This window comes from Leuciscus leuciscus, assembly GCF_965113295.1.
Source record: "Leuciscus leuciscus genome assembly, chromosome: 18".
Classification (NCBI taxonomy): domain Eukaryota; kingdom Metazoa; phylum Chordata; class Actinopteri; order Cypriniformes; family Leuciscidae; genus Leuciscus; species Leuciscus leuciscus.
In genome coordinates, this window is record NC_138742.1 from 33441516 (window position 1) to 33462181 (window position 20666).

The window sequence follows — 20666 nt, forward strand, 5'->3', positions numbered from 1 at the left end:
CTTAGAAGGACCAAGACGAACATATCGCTTTCCTCAGCAGACATTCAAACAGATTTTTGGGATATTTACATTTACATTTTACATTTAGTCATTTAGCAGACGCTTTTATCCAAAGCGACTTACAAATTAGGACTAAATTAAGCGAGTCATCATGAAGAGGCAAAAACAACAACAACGCAAGAAGTGCTCAAAATATGAAGTTCAGGTATTATTCAGAGTAGTATAAGCCTGATAAGTGATGTTTCAAAGGGAAAGGAAGTTTTTTTATTTTTATTTTTTTATAAGGTTAAGTGCTCACGGAAGAGATTGGTTTTCAGCTGTCTTTTGAATGTTGTCAGGGATTCTGCATTCCGGATGAGGGTGGGGAGAGCGTTCCACCAGCATGGAACTGTGAATGAGAATGTTCTGGAAAGTGATTTTGTGGCTTTCTGTGATGGAACCACGAGACGTCGCTCGTTGACCGATCGTAGGTGTCTGGTAGGGATGTAGACCCGTAGGAGTGAGTGAAAGTAGTAGGGAGCTGAGCCTGTGATAGATCTGTAAGCAAGCGTCAATGCCTTGAACTTGATGCGAGCAGCGAGAGGTAGCCAGTGTAGAGAGATGAACAGAGGAGTGACGGTGAACTGTGACGATGTGACGGTGACGGTGACGATGAACAGAGGATATAATATTATGGACATCGACCTGAAGAATGAATGCTATATCAGATGCAGGTAATATACTCGATATCTCTCTCATAATACAATAATACTGTACTCTGTCTACATAATACAACAAGCATCAATGAAGCGACTCAACATTCCTCTGTTACTAGTTCTAAAGTGACGTTTTAGAATTAGTAACAGAGGCTTGGGTTCAACTGTCAAACTGGAGACTTGAGACTTGAAAACTGGGTTTGTCTAAATCCAGGGGGAAGGTTTTTGGATTTGTTGGCTCTAGTCGGACACCATCGCCTGTTTTTTGGCCAATTCTACATGTCAAATCGGTGGCAGAGCTCGTCGATGAGAGAGATCACTCTGGTTGGCGAATCAGCGTACAAGAAAAAAAACAGACGAACGCGTACAAACGACAGAGTAAAGAGGAAACGCACTAAAGACACTTGTCATTCTTAAATAACCCAGGGCTGACAATGCCAGTGACAATTTAGCAAACATAATGGAAAAAGCTATACCAATCAGACTGTTATGAGCGAGACTGGTGTAAACAATGGTTAAAGCAAGCACTGCTTGCTTTGTATAGCCAAAGTGGTTATGTGCGGATTGCGGTAATATCCGCGGGCACAGCAGATAATCTGTGGGTTGGGCAGGCAAGTAATACAAAATTTCATTACAATTAATTGTGGTTGAGTCGTGGGTGGATGAGAGATAAATCATTAAAGGTACTGTAGGGTAGGCAATTTTTTTGTTATACTGGTTGAAACTCTCTTCACATCCTGATAGCAATCAATAATAGAAGTAGTCTAAATATTAAACCATCTTCTGTGGAAGTCTCAGGACTAAAAAATGTTTGTCCAATCGTTGCATTTGGTCTGAATGTAATAATAGGATGTAATAATCCTACCTGTCTGTCAACATAAGTATTTCCATAACTCTGTGCACCGTCATCAGCGCATTCAAGGCTCTGCAGAGTTTTAGACAGACAGTCACGGAGAGCCACAAACAAACAGCAGACACCTATTACAGTTTCTCCTGAAGCAAAACAACGAGCTTATTCTGGGTTCACGCCATGTCGTAACCATATGTGGCGTGGTGGTGGGGGTAAACGGTTGACTACTTCCAGATCGTATAGTGGTAATTTAATATGACAAGCTGACTACGCCACCCTTTTCAGAGAAAGGGGAAATAACTACTCAATGGAAATAGGGCACACAGGTTCGTTACCATGGAGGACAAAGAGACGTGGATATCAGTACAAAAGTTAGTTTATTAGGTTCATATCAATTGATAAAACTTTCAGGTTACTGCAAGGCAGAATGTCACTCAAATGACTAGTACAGAACACACAATAAAATATATATTTTTATTATTAAAATGGCTGAGGCTTACCCGTAGCGGGGTAGGCTAGCTAGGTATCGAATCCAAAAGCCACACGCACGCACGCACACACACACACACACACACACACACACACACACACACACACATACACACGCCCAGTGAGGTGTAAGCGGTTATAAGCGGCAAACCACACTCAGTGCTTGAAATTTCACCACCAGAAGGCAAGAAAAGCTAGCCTCCCAACCCGGGGTCCATCAGCCTAACATAAAAAAAAATTAAAAATATTAATGAATACACTGAACGAATGATACTAGACACAAATAATAACAAAATTCTGATTGGTTGGTGATGCAAAGCCCTCACCACAAAGGGAGCACTGACTTGTAGACAAAACAAAATACATCACAGAGCAACAAGGTTGCAACTTAATACATTACAAAATAATTAACATCAAACTAAAACAAAAACAAAGTAAAGAAATATACAAATTAGCACACATGAAGCCAATAGTAATATGACTGAAGAGCAAGCCCACATACAGAACTTCAGCACATGCAGAGGTGAACGGATCAAATGGTTGTAGCGTGGAAGACATAACAACAAAACGCAATGAAACAGCAGCGCCGTCTAAATGGCCTTTATGCAGAAAACGATCAGCCCCAAATTAAGACAGAGCATCCTCAAAGGAATCAATATCCTGATAAAAAAACATCAGACATTATTTGGTTAGCTCAATTGAATAAAATATTTAGTTAAAAGAACAACTTTACGTTCCAGGTGATCATCAAGGAACCACATAGGCGTACGATTGCTCACCGCAGCTTATATGAATGAAACATGGAAACAGACCAACTGGAATGAAGAGCCTGCACACCACCGCGGAGCCGCAAACCAAACACAAGTCCAGCATTGAACGGCAGCGCGCCCGCACCAAGGGGCGGAGCTAACAATGACGCATGACCAGGTGCAGAAAGAGTTGCGACACTCCCATAGACCTCCGTTGTAAATAATGGCGGCGCTTTTAACCGCCTACTTCCGGGATTTGAAGATCGGAATAGTTCCAAACACTGTCATTTGGGCGTTGGACACCATTCACTTACATTGCTGCGCGTCGAGTTGTTCCAGAGTTAAGTTGCTGAAATATCGACCTCTTTTGAATTGTCAACTGTCTATATTGTATCAGAGGCCCTTTGCGATGCTTATACTGGTCTTCATTTGTACATGCACAGCGTCATTATTTATATTTTATGTTGGTTGTTTCAACCAATTTTCAAGCACTGCCTGCTAGCTAGTTAGCTAGCGCGACTTCGTCAGCTAAGAGTTCGGTAATGAATCGCTACCACCTTTATAGCAACTTTTATTTAATTTAATTTTTTGGGAACTAACTTTTCATTATGTTTTATTGTCTTGAGTGAAGCGGCTTGTGAGAACAATGCTGGACCTTTAGGATTGTTATGGCCATCACCAGTCCTGTCTGTTTCATGGACCTCATTCACCTGCCCCTGGTTTTTGTTTTTCTTGTTCACACACACACACACACACACACACACACACACACACACACACACACACACACACACACACACAAGCACACATTTTTGTTGTCTGTCATTGTTTAATAAAAAATATTTTATTTGAAAACCTTCATTTGTATCAGCCATGCTTAAATTCGTTTTTAATCTGTTATAGTTTTGATAATGTGTATGGCTTAATCTTAAAATAATATTCTTAGTCTTAAAGGTATAGCGGAGGATCTTTCCAAATTTTAGATAAGACCCGCCCTCTCCACTTTTTGAAAAGTTTGATTGATTCACCAGAATGATTGACAATTAGGAGGACCAATAGTTTAGACTACCCACCAGGAAGTAAAACATCCTCCGCTATACCTTTAACATGATCATGTTTCACGTTGTGGTCCTGGGGGTGGCCACTTTCATCAGAAGAAGTGAGCTAGCTTCTAAGCGAATTCTGAACGGACCGCCACGGCAGAACTCTTTGCGTGATCACGAAGGTAGGCTAATGGCTGAATCAAAATTTATAAGCAAAATCACGGGAATCAATAGCCTAATACAGCCCAGTTGTGCTAAAATAAATATCATGAGACGTCCATCATCAGATGAATGATATGGAAAAGTTAAGTTAGAGCCGCTAAAGCCAGTGCTACTACCCATGCGAACATGAACACTAAGCTTTTCCCTCCAAAAATATAGCCTAAAACTTATCTCCAAATGCAAAACTGACATTAACAAAATGCAATAATGCAATAACAGCTGAAAAAGTACTTGGGTGTGTGTTTTATTTTATATTTACCGTTCAATAATGCAATCGCTGCTGTCTGCCCCATAGAAGAACATGACAGCCAGCGTACGTTTTGGAACTATTGGGGCTTACATGAACCACGTGACAGCCATAGCGGCGACATCAAAGAGTGTCGCAACTCTCTCTCTCTATGGCTCTGACCAGGTGGTATAAACACAGTCTTTAAATAGGCCAGGGACAGCGGCCAATAGGCTGTCACATCTATCACTCATGTGACAACCACCAATAATAGAGCGGGATCTAACCCGCTCTGCCACACATATTAATGAAATGGCAACCCGTGACATTCTACCCAGAGCTGTTCCTCTGATTTATGTGTTTCTATGTCAACACTATCAATGCCGAAATTAATCTGCAGCAGTCAGGTGGTACAACTAGAGCTCTGAAAGTTGTTTATGCTCATTATTATTGTGATGTTATGTGCTTTGACACATGAGGTAATTTATCTCATGACACTTTCCAGACTCTGCTGTGTGCGGTCATGATTTTTTTTGGAGGAGGCTGGCTATCAAAGCTAGCTATTGCTAGCCTCTTTGAAATTGCCTACACATCCTTTAATGTGTTAGTTTTAATAAAGAAATTAAACTCTCATTTCACGGTAAAACGCAATGAACGTGTGTCACTCTTTTACTTTTGTTTTCAACAACAACATATTTCACCTTAGTGAAAACCATTCAAGGAAAACATATGCCTAGAGCACCTACAAGTGGTCATTATAAAAAACAACTGAAAAAGCCTACACAAGATATTGATTAATTACTCAACAGCTTTAACAGAAATTATTCTGATGAAAGTGTTTTCCAACATAATGATGGAAATATGAGCACGTTGTAACACTCGTCCGAAATAAAAGACTAAATGAAAATAAGTGGGGAACCACATCCAAATATACAGTTCAAACCACAGCCAAATATAGAGCCAAACACCAGTTAAAAAACGAATACCAAAAAGAAAAGTTGAAATGAAATACAAAATACAACCACACCAGGAAGCAACATTACCCCACAATCACCCAAAACCAGGCCCAACAAGTCCACACAATAATAAGGGAATATGGATAATGTGTGTGTAATGAATATAAGGAACCTGTAATCCAGCGATGATCAATCAGAGTGTCTTTGCACAAAAGTTCAGTTCAAAGTTAGTTCAGTCACGACCACCGTCTCGTCATAATAACTCACTCAGACAAAAATAGTAGTCCTCAAAGGCAAAGTTGGAAAATAAAAAATATAATCCACAAACAAAGGTAATCCAAACGAAGAAAAATGTATGCTGGTCTAAAGTCCATGGTGAATGCATAGATTCCAGGTGGCACACCAAACAAACATAGTTGATGAAATATACATTTTCTACACTGAGCGTTGCGAACACACTGTTCCTCAATTAGTGACCACAAGAAGGCCTAAAAGTGGAGCCTTAACTCAAAACCCCTCTTTATTTAAGTGTGAGCCATTTTCAAGTTGAGGCATCACATAGCTTAAAGGCTAGATCACTTGTTCTTGCTTATATGGGTTTTCAAACCCCCTCACCCGAGGCCATCACCCCCTGGTGACCAGGAATATAATTGCAAAACAGCTTTAATCAGCCAGTAACAGTGAAAACACACTGGAAATGTTACAACATTTAACTTAATTTTCATCAAGCACTAATTTGTAAACTCTCATTAAGATACGCAGTTGCGGGGTCTACTTGTCTAAGCAGCAATGTCAAGTCAAGTCAAGTCACCTTCATTTATACAGCGCTTTTAACAATAGGCCTATATATTGTTTCAAAGCAGCTTTACAGTGATAATAGGAAATTACAGTAACAGAGATTGTTTAGGCTTTACAGCAGCTCTAGAATAAAGTTATTGTTCAGCTAAAGTTAGTTTTGATTGATTGATTCACTTCCGTTGTAAAGATCATTAGTTTATTAACTTAGGGGCCGCTAACACGACACCGTTCTAACAGAAAACACTCAACGCGCTCCGGTCGCTCATCCACAAAACAGTGCCTGGTGTCTCGAGAACACACTCCCTGAAATTGATTCCAAGGTGCAAGCCTTGAATTTTTTTGAAAAAAAGGTTATCTCTGCGTAAACCTCAAAAACGCAAACCTGCGAAAACACAGACGAGGAGCACATGCGCATCACATGTTCAGTCTATAGGTATGCGCATTTGAATATACATGTGCATAGGCTACTTGTCTGGCCTAAAAAAATTATAATAAATAATTATTTATCGCTTCTGCGCAGCAACGTGAACCGGAATTATCCCGACAATGTTTTATCTGTAGAGAGGTAAAGGGAAGGGAAGGAGGCCTTCACAGGGGAGAGACTAGTTGACACTTCAGGACTGCACTGTCGTCGTGTCCAGGCGCAGGTCCTTCATCAGATCTGGATACAGCGGACTGCGGTAAACCTCAGGATAAACAGAGAGACTAATATTAGTGTAGACACCATATTTCTTATGATGTTACAAGTACATCAGGATTTATGGGAAGTGTTCCCGGTTCCGGCTGACCTAATCTATGCAGCCTAACATTGAATTATAGAGGTCTATAATGTGTTATGTGTATGCTAGGTCAAAGAGATGTGTTTTTAGTCTAGCTTTGAACTGACAGAGTGTGTCTGCTTCCCGGACAATGTTAGGAAGACTGTTCCAAAGTTTAGGTGCTAAATAGGAGAAGGATCTACCACCAGCAGTCGATTTTGATATTCTAGGTATTATCAACTGGCCGGAACTTTGAGATTGCAATAGACGTGAAGGACTGTAATGCGTTAAGAGCTCGCTCAAGTACTGCGGAGCTAAACCATTTAGTGCTTTGTAAGTAATCAGCAATATTTTAAAATGTATACGATGTTTAATAGGGAGTGCAGTGTTGACAGAACAGGGCTAATATGGTCATACTTCCTGGTTCTGGAAAGAACTCGAGCTTCTGCGTTTTGGACCAGCTGTAGTTTGTTTATTAAGTGTGCAGGGCAACCACCCATAATAGCAGTACAATAATCTAGCCTTGATGTCATGAACGCATGAACTAATTGTTCCGCATTTGTCATTGAAAGCATATGGCGTAATTTAGATATATATTTTAAGATGGAAGAAAGCGGTTTTACAGATACTAGACACGTGACTTTCAAATGAAAGATTGGTATCAAAGAGCACACCCAGGTTCCTAACCGACGACGAAGACTTGACAGAGCAGCCATCAAGTGTTAGACAGTATTCTAGGTTATTACATGAGGACGTTTTTTGTCCAATAATTAGAATCTCTGTTTTTTCAGAATTAAGTAGCAGGAAATTACTAGTCATCCAGTTTTTCATATCAGCTATGCATTCCGTTAATTTTGTGAATTGGTAATGTGGCAGGGAAGCCCATTACCTTCCCTAATAATTATATTTGGGTCGTAAGCCAATTGGCTGTCACCATAGGGAAATAAAGGGCAATCCGATTGTTAAGTCTGACGTCACGCGTGACGTTTAGCCTTTTCCGGGTCCAAGCGCTCCTCTCGTCCAGAAATAACAATGGTGGAACCTGTAAATTTATTTACGATCACGTCCTTCTTAGTGAGGCACCTTTGGCGGTCAAAAAGGGTTTAAATTCCTTTAACACCAACAGATTGGTTAGTGTAGCTCATCACTCAGGTGGCATAATTAAGGGTAGAGTCCAGGCATCAATGAAAAAGAAGATTTACAAGGTTGAAGTGAGTTAGCTCGGGACACGGGACACAGCACTGCGGCATTGTAAAAACACTCAATAATAACCAAAACACTAGCGAAAGCGGTAGGTAGGTAGAGAGGACCTGGACTTTGGACCCGGAAAGAGTATTATCGGAGAGTGGTTACGTCACGACTTAGCAACCGAATAGATCTGTGCTTGAGGTCAACGTCATTGTCAACGTCACTAACGCGTTGCGAACGCGGCTGTACTGTGGCTGCTTCCGGCATCAGGTGTGGACATTGGAGAGAGTAAGCTCTGATTGCTTGATTGCCATTCGTATGGTTTGAATCAGCTGCTCTGTTTCTCGAGCGGGTCTCGCACTGCTGCTGTGGCTGCCGTTGTTGTGTGTATGCTCCTGATTATGCACGCATCATATTCGTCATCGGTGTTCTCCCTAAAACATTGGGAGTGTTGACTGCTAGTCCGGGCGCGTTTCATGTCCTGCCCACGGATAGCATTGCTGCTTTGTTTTGTATTGATTTTGCTTTACATTTTCTGTTTCTTTTGTTTTTGTTTAAGTTTTCTTTATCTACATTTGGCCAGAAGTGATGCTCTCTGCTCTTCTTTGCCTTTGTATCTTCTAATATAATTTTGTTGCATTTTATTTTGTTGATTTCCATTTTGCAAAGAGTGCTAGTCTTTGGGTTTGTTTTGCAGTTCACTATTTTGTGTGGCTTGTTTGATTTCTTTGCTATTTCCTTTTAAGAGTGGTGACACTGGTTTTGTTTCACACGATCCTTGTTTTGTTGGCTGTTTAATTTATTTTATTATATTTTATTTAACGCAACTTTGGTTTTTGTATTTATAAAAAATGTTTGCTGCTTCGTTTATTTTCTTGCAAACTGTTAAAACCAGCTCTGTCTCTCTTTTGCATTTTCCTAACTCCTTTGCTGAATTTATTCATTGTAATTTGAGGGCAAATAGGCCTTGCCCATTTCTTCTGTAGTTTTGTTAATTCTTATTTGGTGTTTTGTTTTTGTCATTTAATTTATTGTTAAATCAGCATGGGGGTAGTTCAGGTCTTTGTTTCTTATTCATTCTGTGTGCATTTTAATGACGCTTTACTAAGATTGCTCTGTTTTTGTGTCACAGGGTCTGGGTGCCAAAGGCAGGGAGGCCGGTTCTATTCCCTTCTAGCGGTGGTGGTGTGTTATTCACAGTGTGCTGTGTTCATCCGTGGAAAGTAGTGTGTGTGTGTGTCTGTGTGCCCTGGTGAAAGGAATGATTTCTCTGCTATAGGCAGATAAAATCTCTGATAGCCTGAACCTGCCGGCCGGTAAGCCCCAGTTAGCTGGTGTTCCTGTGAACTTCTTAGAGCCAAATTCTTATGATGGGCTGTGCTTTGGCTGAGGCCTGATGTGTTTTAATGATTGTTTTAAAGTGACTGTGTGACTTAATAAAGTTAATTGTTTTTGTATTGTTACCCATGTCTCTGAGCTCTTATTTGGTGAACGAACTTGCGTGTCCTTTAGAGACACTAATTTCTCTGGGTGGAATTCCCAGAGTGGCGTAGTTTGGCAAATTATCATTTAAATTCACCTGCGGGTTTCCACAGTAAGTTCTGTCAGGGCGTGGAGAAATATAGAGGTGAGTATCATCAGCATAACAGTGAAAACTAATTCCATGCTTCCTAATGATATCTCCCAAGGGTAGCATGTACAGAGTGAACAGCAGCGGTCCTAGTACTGAGCCTTGTGGTACGCCATACTGAACTTTTGATCGATAAGACATCTCTTCATTTACTGCTACAAACTGATAAAGGTCAGATAAGTATGATTTAAACCATGCTAATGCAATTCCACTAATGCCAACATAATTTTCGAGTCTATTTAAAAGAATGTTGTGGTCAATAGTATCAAATGCAGCACTAAGATCGAGTAACACCAACAGAGAGATACAACCACGATCGGATGATAAGAGCAAATCATTTGTGACTCTAATGAGAGCTGTCTCAGTACTATGGTACGGTCTAAATCCTGACTGAAAATTTAGCTTAAAAGTTTTTGGTACGTATCCTAGTGACAAAGATGAATTAATGATATTAAGAAGAGGATCTACAACCTCTGGAAGAATCTCCTTCAGTAGCTTAGTCGGTATAGGGTCTAACATACATGTTGTCGATTTAGATGATTTAACAAGTTTAGAAAATTCTTCCTCTCTTGTAGCAATGAATGAATAATTTTTTTTACTATTTTTGAATGAGACTACAATGCACTGCCTGATGCGATATTGTAGTAGACGGTTGCATAGTTATAATTTTCTTCCTGATATTATCAATCTTGTAAGTAAAGAAGTTCATAAAGTCATTACTGCTGTGCTGCTTGGAAAACGTCTGGGGTTGAAGCTTTATTTTTTTAGGCAAAACTGAGAATTAAAAACAAAAGGAAGGAAGACACCAGCTGCCCAGTGAGTCGTGGATTGGCAAGCACATGCAAGTTCGGTGCTTTGCAAGACAAAATGATTTAATTGAACATACCAACAACGCAAAAGTACGTGAAACTTTGCTATTAGAACCGGATGATTTATCACTGTCCCGAGCAATCACTATTGCATTACAAATAGAGAGTGCAGATGCATGTGCGTCGGCTCTGACTAAACAGCAAACAATCACGGACTACCCGGCCCCCTCCCCCATGCCCCGATCAACATTACTGCCCAGCCAGAATGACACATTGGTGGCAGCAGACTTCTCTGCAGTTATGCTACTGAGACGCCCGCAGCGATCTCGGCCACGCCCACAAGCACTAGGGTTGCCTCACTACTTTTGCCCACCAACCTCTCCTGAACCCCGCCGTTAAACCAGTCATTCAACCACTTTGCCGCATTCCTCTGGCTTTCCGCGACGGTGTCTCAGCTGAACTTAAGCAGCTGCTGGACTCTGGCATTATCGAACCAGTGGATCGCCCTGGGTCTCAAACCTGGTGGTAGCTCAGAAGAAATCAGGGGCCCCACGGGTGTCTGTCGACCTGCGAGCAGTGAATAAGGCAGTAATCCCGGACAGGTTCCCACTGCCTACCTCGGAAGAGCTCAGTTCCATGGCTCAACCGTGTTCTCTAAACTGGATCTCAGACAGGGCTACCTACAAGTGCCTCTCCATCCCAGCAGCTGAAAACCTCACAGCCTTCGTGACCCATGCAGGTGTGTTTTGTTACACGTGCATGCCGTTTGGACTTAGCTCCGCCCCCAGCTGTTTTAAAAAAATCATGGTGTCTTCAGTCAAATGTAGACCCCATACTGGCAATTCCTGAACCCTGCTCGGCTGCACAGGTCACCTCCTTCTTGGGCATGACAGGCTACTATCTGAAGTTATTCTCCTACCACTGCTCCACTACGGCGTCTGCTGCATAAGGATGAGCCTTGGGTATGGTCACAGGCATGCTCTGAGGTGGTGCATGCGCTCAAGGTGCAGCTAACCACAGCCCCAGTGTTGGCTCACTTCGATATCTGTAGCCCTGCGATGCGTCGGCTAAAGCCATAGGAGCAGTGCTGTCACAGACTCAGCGGGGCGTGGAGAAGCCCATCGCCTTTGCGTTGCGGGCCCTCAATCAGACGGAGCAGCGGTACTCAGTGGGGGAACGTGAAGCATTAGCCTGCATCTGGGCCTGCGAGAGGTGCTACTTGTATCTCTATGGCCGCGCCTTCATCCTGAGGACAGATCACCAGGCCCTGACTGCACTGCTTTCTACGTCTGGGACAGGCCACAGACCACTGCGGCTACACCGCTGGTCCGACCATCTTTGCCAGTATAACTTTGACCTGAAGTTCACCCCTGGCAGAGACAATGTTGTGGCTGATCTACTGTCCCGCACTACTCCACCCCACCCTGCCACGCACACACACACGGACTGGGTGGAATGGGACATCTTGTCAATGGCTCACGAGGGCCACCTGGATACTTGAAGTTGAAACAGCGCTGCAGAGACTGAGTTTGGTGGCCAGGGACAGATAAAGACATTGAGGCCCTGGTGAAAGACTGTGCCACCTGTCTCTTAAGCGGTAAAACCTCTTGCTTGGCCATGTTGGCGTTATTTTGTCACTTATTGGGAGCAGTATGCTAGCTGGAGCTGCGTCAGACAGAGTTACGGCACGCACGGAGAGGAAAAGGGTGTGTATGGACCAGGGCTGGACTGGCCATCGGGCATACCGGGCATTTGCCCGGTGGGCCGACGTGCTTTTTGGTCCGATACATCTCATACTCATACATCTTTTTTTTATTTTTTTTTATTTTTTTTTTTATAAAATTTGTACATTGGCGGCCCATTCGTTTTGTTTTGTTTTGCTTAATTGGCGGCGCTGGGTTTGTGCTGGTGTAATGCAGTGGTCAAAAAAAGTCAGGTTTTTTTTTTCTGACAGACCAGCCCATGAAACACGTAGATCAGCGGCCCATTGGTTCTTTTCTTGATTGACACTGGGCTGGCCCAATCACAACTTTAAACGAGTGAGCGAGCGTGCAGCAGTGTCAGTGTATCTGTCAAAATAGTCAGCGAAATGGAGAAGAAACGCAAGGATTGTGCAGAGAAATAGCGTGAAAAAATAGAACCAGGCCCTTAAAGCAGACACTGTAAAATGTGTCAAAATATATGTTTTCTGCCCTTCATCAGCTCCAGTGATGATGATGATAGTGAGGAGGATCAGGAGAGAGATGAGAAAGTGTAGAGCCTGCGGTAAGCAGAAAACACTTAAGCTATGTCATGATCGAGTGTAGGAACCCATAACCCAGTTACAGATTATTTCCACATTGCATAGTTGACGATTACATAGACAGTATATATAGACGATTACCGCAATTCACTAGAAATTTAATGAGAGGCGTTTGTAAACCTTGTTTTCCGCCAAAATAAAAGCTTGATGCAGTTTGCGTCAAAATAAAAGATCATGTGCTTATCTCTTTCAAGTATAGAAATTGGTACAAAACTAATTATGAAAGTTTCCTTTATTTTTTAGTGCATTTGTTTTACAAAATATGGCTATTACTGTCATTGGATTAATATTATAACTATCATTATGTAGTAGGTGTAATGTAAATAGACACTGTAACTAAAAGAGGTTTGAATTTTTCGTTTAATTTGCACACTGAATATGGGTTGGAGCTTTTAATTTTGAACTCTGAAAGTGCTCCAGATTGATGAATTTAACATTAAAATGCACAAAATTTTCTCACGGGGGGCATGCCCCCGGACCCCCCTAGAAGAACCAAGGTCCACCCACCACAGTTTTACCAAAAATCCTGTGAGAAACACTGGTATTGCTATGCCATTGCAGCTTATAGCTTGTTTTAGGATTCATCACTGTGGAGTATAGTTCAACTGTATTAATTAATAAATGTCAAATTTTCACTCGTTCCTATTACATATAACCACTCCATTACATGGCATTAGTGGTTTTAAGGAATAGGAGATGGTATGCATATAATTAAGGGCGTGCAAAGATGGGTGGTGTTTATGATCATATAGTGGGCCAGTCTGGGCCAAAATACCCGGGCCGATTTTTTGTCCCAGTCCAGCCCTGGTATGGACTTATCTAACTCTGGGGGATACAGTGATAAGCTAAAGTCCCAAAAAGTCAGCATGTTCCTTTAACTGGATCAATAACGGTGTTAACGTTAACTGAGCACTAACGTGAATGTCTGATGTAACATTATAAAGTGTGTAAAACAAATCTTGTTTCATCCTTTATCATTACTCAAAGTAGTAATAACAATAGACAATCTGCACTAATATACAGTTTTTGGTTAATAGTGGCCCACAGCTGCTTAGCAGAAGTATTTCAGTAAGACAGTAAAAATGTGAGTTAGCCGGAGACCTACACAATATTTAACACAAAACTACATATTTTGAACATTCGGTAGAAAATATATGCATCAATAATTAATCATACTTACAGTTTGTGATTTAGAGGAGCAAGTTGGTTAAAAAAAAAAGTGGGTACGGTTACGGTACCATCTTTAATGGATAAGCTTTTTGCAAATCCCAAGTTGACCTGGCAAGCAGTCGTCAGTAAAATAACGGGTAAGCAACAAAAGGTTACACTGCTGTTGTATCACTGTGGCAATTTTAACCAATGACCATTCATATCCTCATCCTGTGTAAGTGTATACAAAGAGAATTTGCTTTTGCCGATCAGAAAACAGCGTCTTCTCGACATACACAACACAATGTTTCTGTCATGGAACAGAAGATGGCAAACACAGGTAAATTCCAAACAGAGTTTATTGAGAGACATAAGGGACTTGAGCAGGTGAGTAACTGGATTGCAGATCAATATGGTGATACTGGCAGGAAAGTGACAGTTCTTATCTGTTGCAGGCGGTGATGAAGAACGAGAGGAAAACCGGAAGACAAGATGATCCCAGAAGATGGATGAAGACTGGTCAGTTTGGGACAGGTGGGTAGTCAGGTAGGTGTTCAGCGTTGAACAACGAGACCAGACAACTGTAAAGTGGAGAGTGCCTGCTTATGTCTGAGATGATGGCGGACTGTGTGCAGGTGGGTGTCAGGGTTCTGTCACTTCGGTCTAGTTAATTTCTTGGTTTTGTGACAGAGCTCTGACACTCCCTGTTTTGTCTCGTCTCTGTGTGAGTGCGCGGTTCCGAGCGCGCTCGGGCCGTGCACTCACTTGTCTACGTGCCTTGTTATATGTGCGGGGCGTGGTGTTTGGATCCCGACACGTCTGTCTGGTTAGGTTTCGGTTCTGTGTCGGGATTCGGACATCAATGCTCCGCGTGTTTGTTTTCTTTTGTGAGCGCACGGAATGAGCTTTCGCTTGTTCTCGTGCGCTCTGTCTTGTCACGTGAGCGCGCGCGGTTTCGAGTTCGCTCGAGCCGCGCGCTCTTCTGTCTGCATGTGTTTTTTCTTGTCTTGTGCTGTGTAGCACACAGCTTGTTTTTCACTGGCTGTGTGCTTTCATGTTGTCATGTTTTGTGTGAACACGTGGCTTATGAGTTTTCACTAGCTGCGTGTTCATGTCTCGTTTTGTGTTCTAGTCCTGTTTGTTGTGAGCACATGGCTTGTCATGTGTTTCCTTGTGCCATGTGCTCTCTAGTCGATTGTCTAACCCCGCCCACCTTGTTACCTGATTATTGATTCATTTTCCCCACCTGTCCTCCCTCGTTACCTGCTTTGTTTGCTCTCCCTATTTATTCTCCTTGTGTTTGCAGTCCTGTGCTGGTTCGTTGTCGTATCTATGCTGTGTGTTTCCCTGCTGTCAAGTCAAGCTGAGTCAAGTCTAGTCTGTCTTGTTTTTCCCCCTCGGGGTAGTTTTGTTTGTATTTGTTTTATTTTATGCTTAATAAAAGCCCATTTGATCTGCACGTGAGTCCTCGCTACTTCCACCTACCCAAACCCTGACAGAACGAACCAGCCATCAGAGGACTCAGCAGAAAGATGGTCATCTTCCTGTTTCCATCTCCCAGTGCTTGCCCCTCCACTTGTCAGACGATGAAGCACTATGGCAAGCTCTTTTCTCTTCGCCAAGGGGTGTCTACAGTGAAAGAGTTTGCCCACCAGTTTGTCATCACTGCGGAGGGGCTTGACATTAACAACACTGCGCTCAAGGACATTTTCAACAACGGCCTTAATGAGCCTGTCCCTGCCTGGGAGATGGGAATGCTGGGGATTCTTTCATTCTGGCAGTTTGTGGGGTACGTATACAACCGTGGTGAGGAGGGAGGCCTTCCACCTCTTGGCCCACCTCCTATTCACCTCACAAGCTGCCAGGTCCCCAGTCCTCCGATGACCCCTTCGGGGAGAGGGAGGGAGGAAGAACAGTTCCGCCTCATCTGCCTCCTATCCACTGGCGGCTGAAGGGGCTGCAGCGCCCCCACTGGCGGCTGAAGGGGCTGCAGCGCCCCCACTGGCGGCTGAAGAGGCTGCAGCGCCCCCACTGGCGGCTGAAGAGGCTGCAGCGCCCCCTGTGGCGGCCCAAGAGACTGCAGCGCCCCCTTGCTCAAGGAAACGGAGGAGGAGGAGAAGGAGGAAGGCTTCCTGCATACTCCAGGATCAAGAGGTCGTTCCAGAGCCTGCTGCTGGCCCAGTGGCCATCCCCAGGCTCCTTGCCCTGCCGGCGCCACCCAAGCTCCTGGCCCTGCCGGCGCCACCCAAGCTCCTTGCCCTGCCGGCGCCACCCAAGCTCCTGGCCCTGCCGGCGCCACCCAAGCTCCTGGCCCTGCCGGCGCCACCCATGCTCCCTGTCATGCCGGGTTCGGCCAAGCTCCTGGAGGCTGTCCCAGAGCCCGTTGCCAGCCCGGAAGCCGTCGCCAAGCAGCCTGCTCCTCCTTATATGGCCTTCCTCACTATAGTCCCTGTCTTTCCCAAGCCTGGCCAGCCTGCTCCGCCTGCCCTGATGGCCCTGCCCTTGCAACCTGTCCTGTTGACACCACCCAAGGTCCCTGTACTGTCCTGGCTCTCAGCTGGAACTCCTGTCCCGCCGGTTTCTCCCTGGTCAGTTCCTCCAGTACCACCCTGGCCCTCAGCCAGGATTCCAGACCCGCCTGAGTCTCCCTGGTCAGTTCCTCCAGCACCGCCCTGGCCCTCAGCCAGGGTTTCAGACCCGCTGGAGTCTCCCTGGTCAGTTCCTCCAGTACCACCCTGGCCCTCAGCCAGGATTCCAGACCCGCCTGAGTCTCCCTGGTCAGTTCCTCCAGCACCGCCCTGGCCCTCAGCCAGGATTCCAGACCCGCCGGAATCTCCCTGGTCTGTCCCTCCGGTTCCACCCTGGTCTTCTGCCATGACCCCAGATCGGTCTGAGCCTCCCTGGCTCAACCCGCCCGTCCCTCCCTGGTCCCTCTTTTTGACTTTGTGGATGTTCCTGCTGGCTCTGACTTGGCTCCCCTCCCTCCCTCCCCACTTTGTCTCTGTGTCTTGATCTTCCTGTCTTGTGTTGTCTGTTGGTGAGTTGTCTTGTCATGTTCCTGTCTTGTTTTTGATGTCCCGCTTTGGGACGCCAGGTGGCGTCCCTTGGAGGAGGGGTAGTGTCAGGGTTCTGTCACTTCGGTCTAGTTAATTTCTTGGTTTTGTGACAGAGCTCTGACACTCCCTGTTTTGTCTCGTCTCTGTGTGAGTGCGCGGTTCCGAGCGCGCTCGGGCCGTGCACTCACTTGTCTACGTGCCTTGTTATATGTGCGGGGCGTGGTGTTTGGATCCCGACACGTCTGTCTGGTTAGGTTTCGGTTCTGTGTCGGGATTCGGACATCAATGCTCCGCGTGTTTGTTTTCTTTTGTGAGCGCACGGAATGAGCTTTCGCTTGTTCTCGTGCGCTCTGTCTTGTCACGTGAGCGCGCGCGGTTTCGAGTTCGCTCGAGCCGCTCGCTCTTCTGTCTGCATGTGTTTTTTCTTGTCTTGTGCTGTGTAGCACACAGCTTGTTTTTCACTGGCTGTGTGCTTTCATGTTGTCATGTTTTGTGTGAACACGTGGCTTATGAGTTTTCACTAGCTGCGTGTTCATGTCTCGTTTTGTGTTCTAGTCCTGTTTGTTGTGAGCACATGGCTTGTCATGTGTTTCCTTGTGCCATGTGCTCTCTAGTCGATTGTCTAACCCCGCCCACCTTGTTACCTGATTATTGATTCATTTTCCCCACCTGTCCTCCCTCGTTACCTGCTTTGTTTGCTCTCCCTATTTATTCTCCTTGTGTTTGCAGTCCTGTGCTGGTTCGTTGTCGTATCTATGCTGTGTGTTTCCCTGCTGTCAAGTCAAGCTGAGTCAAGTCTAGTCTGTCTTGTTTTTCCCCCTCGGGGTAGTTTTGTTTGTATTTGTTTTATTTTATGCTTAATAAAAGCCCATTTGATCTGCACGTGAGTTCTCGCTACTTCCACCTACCCAAACCCTGACAGTGGGGACCAGAAGGGATGCTGGGAAGTGTAGTTCTGTGGTGACTGGGCTGGTGACCTAGGATTGTGACAGTTTGGGCAGTTCAGAATCAATTCTTTCTTTTAGGAGACAATAGCTTTAATTGATTGTGCAGTGCACTCTGATCTTTATAACTTTGCAGATCTTTTACATTCACAAACAACTGTATTACACACTGCACGAAAGGGAATATCTGAAAAAGCATAATAAGGGCACTTCAAATAAATGTTCATTTAAAAGCTGCCTACTTAAGTGTATTATATTGTCATATCATCACGCTTAACACTGAGAATTAGAATAATTGTTATGTGAAGTCAGAGAAATCATAGGTTCGGGTGGATGATTTATTTTTAACACAGATTCAGGTGATGTTAAAGCTGACCTGCACATCTCTAATCCCAAAATTCAACATATCTAACAAAATAGTAACTGCCACGTGTTGCTCCAGTTGTTTCTGCGAATTGCAGCGATCCATTTGCTTCTCTTTTCTGTAGCTTTTGCTGTCTGTAAAAAGATGGCTCTGATTTCTTCTTGAATCTATTTGTATAGTCAATCTCAAAGCTTTTTCTCATTTTAGATGTTTTTTGTGTGTTTTTTTGCAGCATTCAAGCTGAATACCAATGCTGCCACTCAGTGGGTGTGACCGCAGTGGCTCCACGATATAAAATGTGTATCTCAAACGAGCCTACTGTGTGTTTCTTTATTAACCGGAGCTTCTAGCAGCAGCTGCAGTGATGAGATGACTTTAATAATTCACGGAAAATCTCGTTTTGTGTGTGAAGACGGATTACACTGTATCATGCCATGTCACACCACACCATTGACTTTGCCATTGGTTCTCAGCAGTCTTTGTGCAATTTGTACATTGAAAAAATTTGAAACACTAATGAGATTAAAGCTATAGTGAGGGGAAGATTTGTAGTTAATAATGATTGATGATTTTTCTTCTCAGTGCATCCCAGTACCCCCATTTACCCCCAGAATTATCATCTCCTTGTCTCCCAAGTGAGAAGTGCAACTAGCTCTCTAATTTGGTTACACCATATTTTTAAAAAGCAAGATGAAGCTTGAGCTCTAAAATTAGAGATACCTTCACAGGCTTGTTTTTTTCTGTCTGAGACGCCAGAGGAGAGAGCGCAGCTCAGCGATGCACCTCAGGCAGCAGCGAACGCAATGATGAGTGCATCGACTGAAACTACTGATAGACATTTGGCACAAATCCAGCCTTATAATGTAGAAGAATCCCTAATTAAGCATCATGTGATGTTGGAAAGCGCCGCTGGCCTCTCTGTGGGCACAGATTCCACTCATCAGCCTAATTCAAATGCGAGGCACGCAAGTGGCGGTTTTATGAAAAGATCCAGGGTGACAGCAACATGCACAAAGAGGGAAGGATAATTTTCTCTTCAGATTTAGGATGCTTCCCTTGTGTTTTTACTCCACAAATCCGAATGCAGCAATTATGCACACATGCCATTTTATAACCAATCAGAATGATCTATCAGCAGTCAATTGTTACCCCCCCCCCCCCCCCCCCTCGCGATTTCTTTGCTTTGATGCATTAGAATACAATCATGAATCAATATCATAATCACAAATACAGCAATGCTTTTTTAAAGGCATGCTATATCTCTGACAGACGTCCTTTGCACTCAAGAGGAAAATGCCTTATTTTTGTAAGTGTTTTTTGGGAGGGGGAGGGGGGAGGTGGTGTGCAGAATTAGAGCTGACATCATCAGCACGTGTAAATTTGCCTTATGTAAAAAGTGAAAAAAAGGGAAGCCTGTCTCCTGAATGAGGACTGAGCTCAGAAACTTGTCCGAAGGCTTGAGCGCATTCTCTCTGGGGCTGGAGGACTGCACGGTCAGAGCCGTGCCTTTGAAGCACATAAACCCTTTACAACCATGAAGAGCATTTTCATACACTTTAGCCAGAGGCAGGTGGTTAGATTAAAAGGGTTTCAATGTGTTAGCTAAAGTACGCCTTTTGTCCAAACCTCTGTATGTTAAAAAAAAAGGTCTTGCTGTTTTGTGTCAAATTTGCTGTGAGGATCTAGTTTAGAATTTGCAGAGTAATTTGTGAGTTGGGACTCATTTCAGCCGTAAAATATGCTACACTACTGAAGTACTGGAGGATTTCTTGTACGATTTCTATTCTTATGCTGTAGTTAGAACTGTTGTACAAGAAACACTGATTCAGACCTCCATGTAAACATGCGTCACTGGACAATTGCTGACAGCATTTGCTGCATGTCTGTTCCAGTCGCGGCTGTGTGGCAAAAGTCAGTTTCCATAGTGATTGCGGTGAATGCAGTAGATTAGTAGCACAGTGTAGTGAGGAGAGAGTGCAGACGTTGTGACGTGCTCGCTGTTACACTGTGCCCATAGTGTTCTGTGCATGACGAACCCTTAAAAACAGAAGTCCGCATTTCAATGATTCATTCAAAACGATTGATCTCTAGTTAGCAAACACACCGTATGTGGTTTATGTGCATAGATATTTATTAACAATGAAGGGGGAAGTATTTGAATTGTTTGAAGAATAAATGATGAAGCTAATTAAATTCTGGCTTAAACATTTAGGCCTTTCTGTAACTCGAGTGCAATTTTGAAGCCAATTTTTTTTCCCAAAAACAGAAAATGAAAGTTTACTATTTGCTAATGAAAGGAGACCAAAAAACCTGACTATATCAATGGGAGCAAACCCCAGCAGAAACACCAATATAACAAGGAGGCTGAGACCATTTTGCTGTTGCCTAGCAACACTTGAACAAAATTTTAAAATGATTTCGATGCCCCATACTGCTTT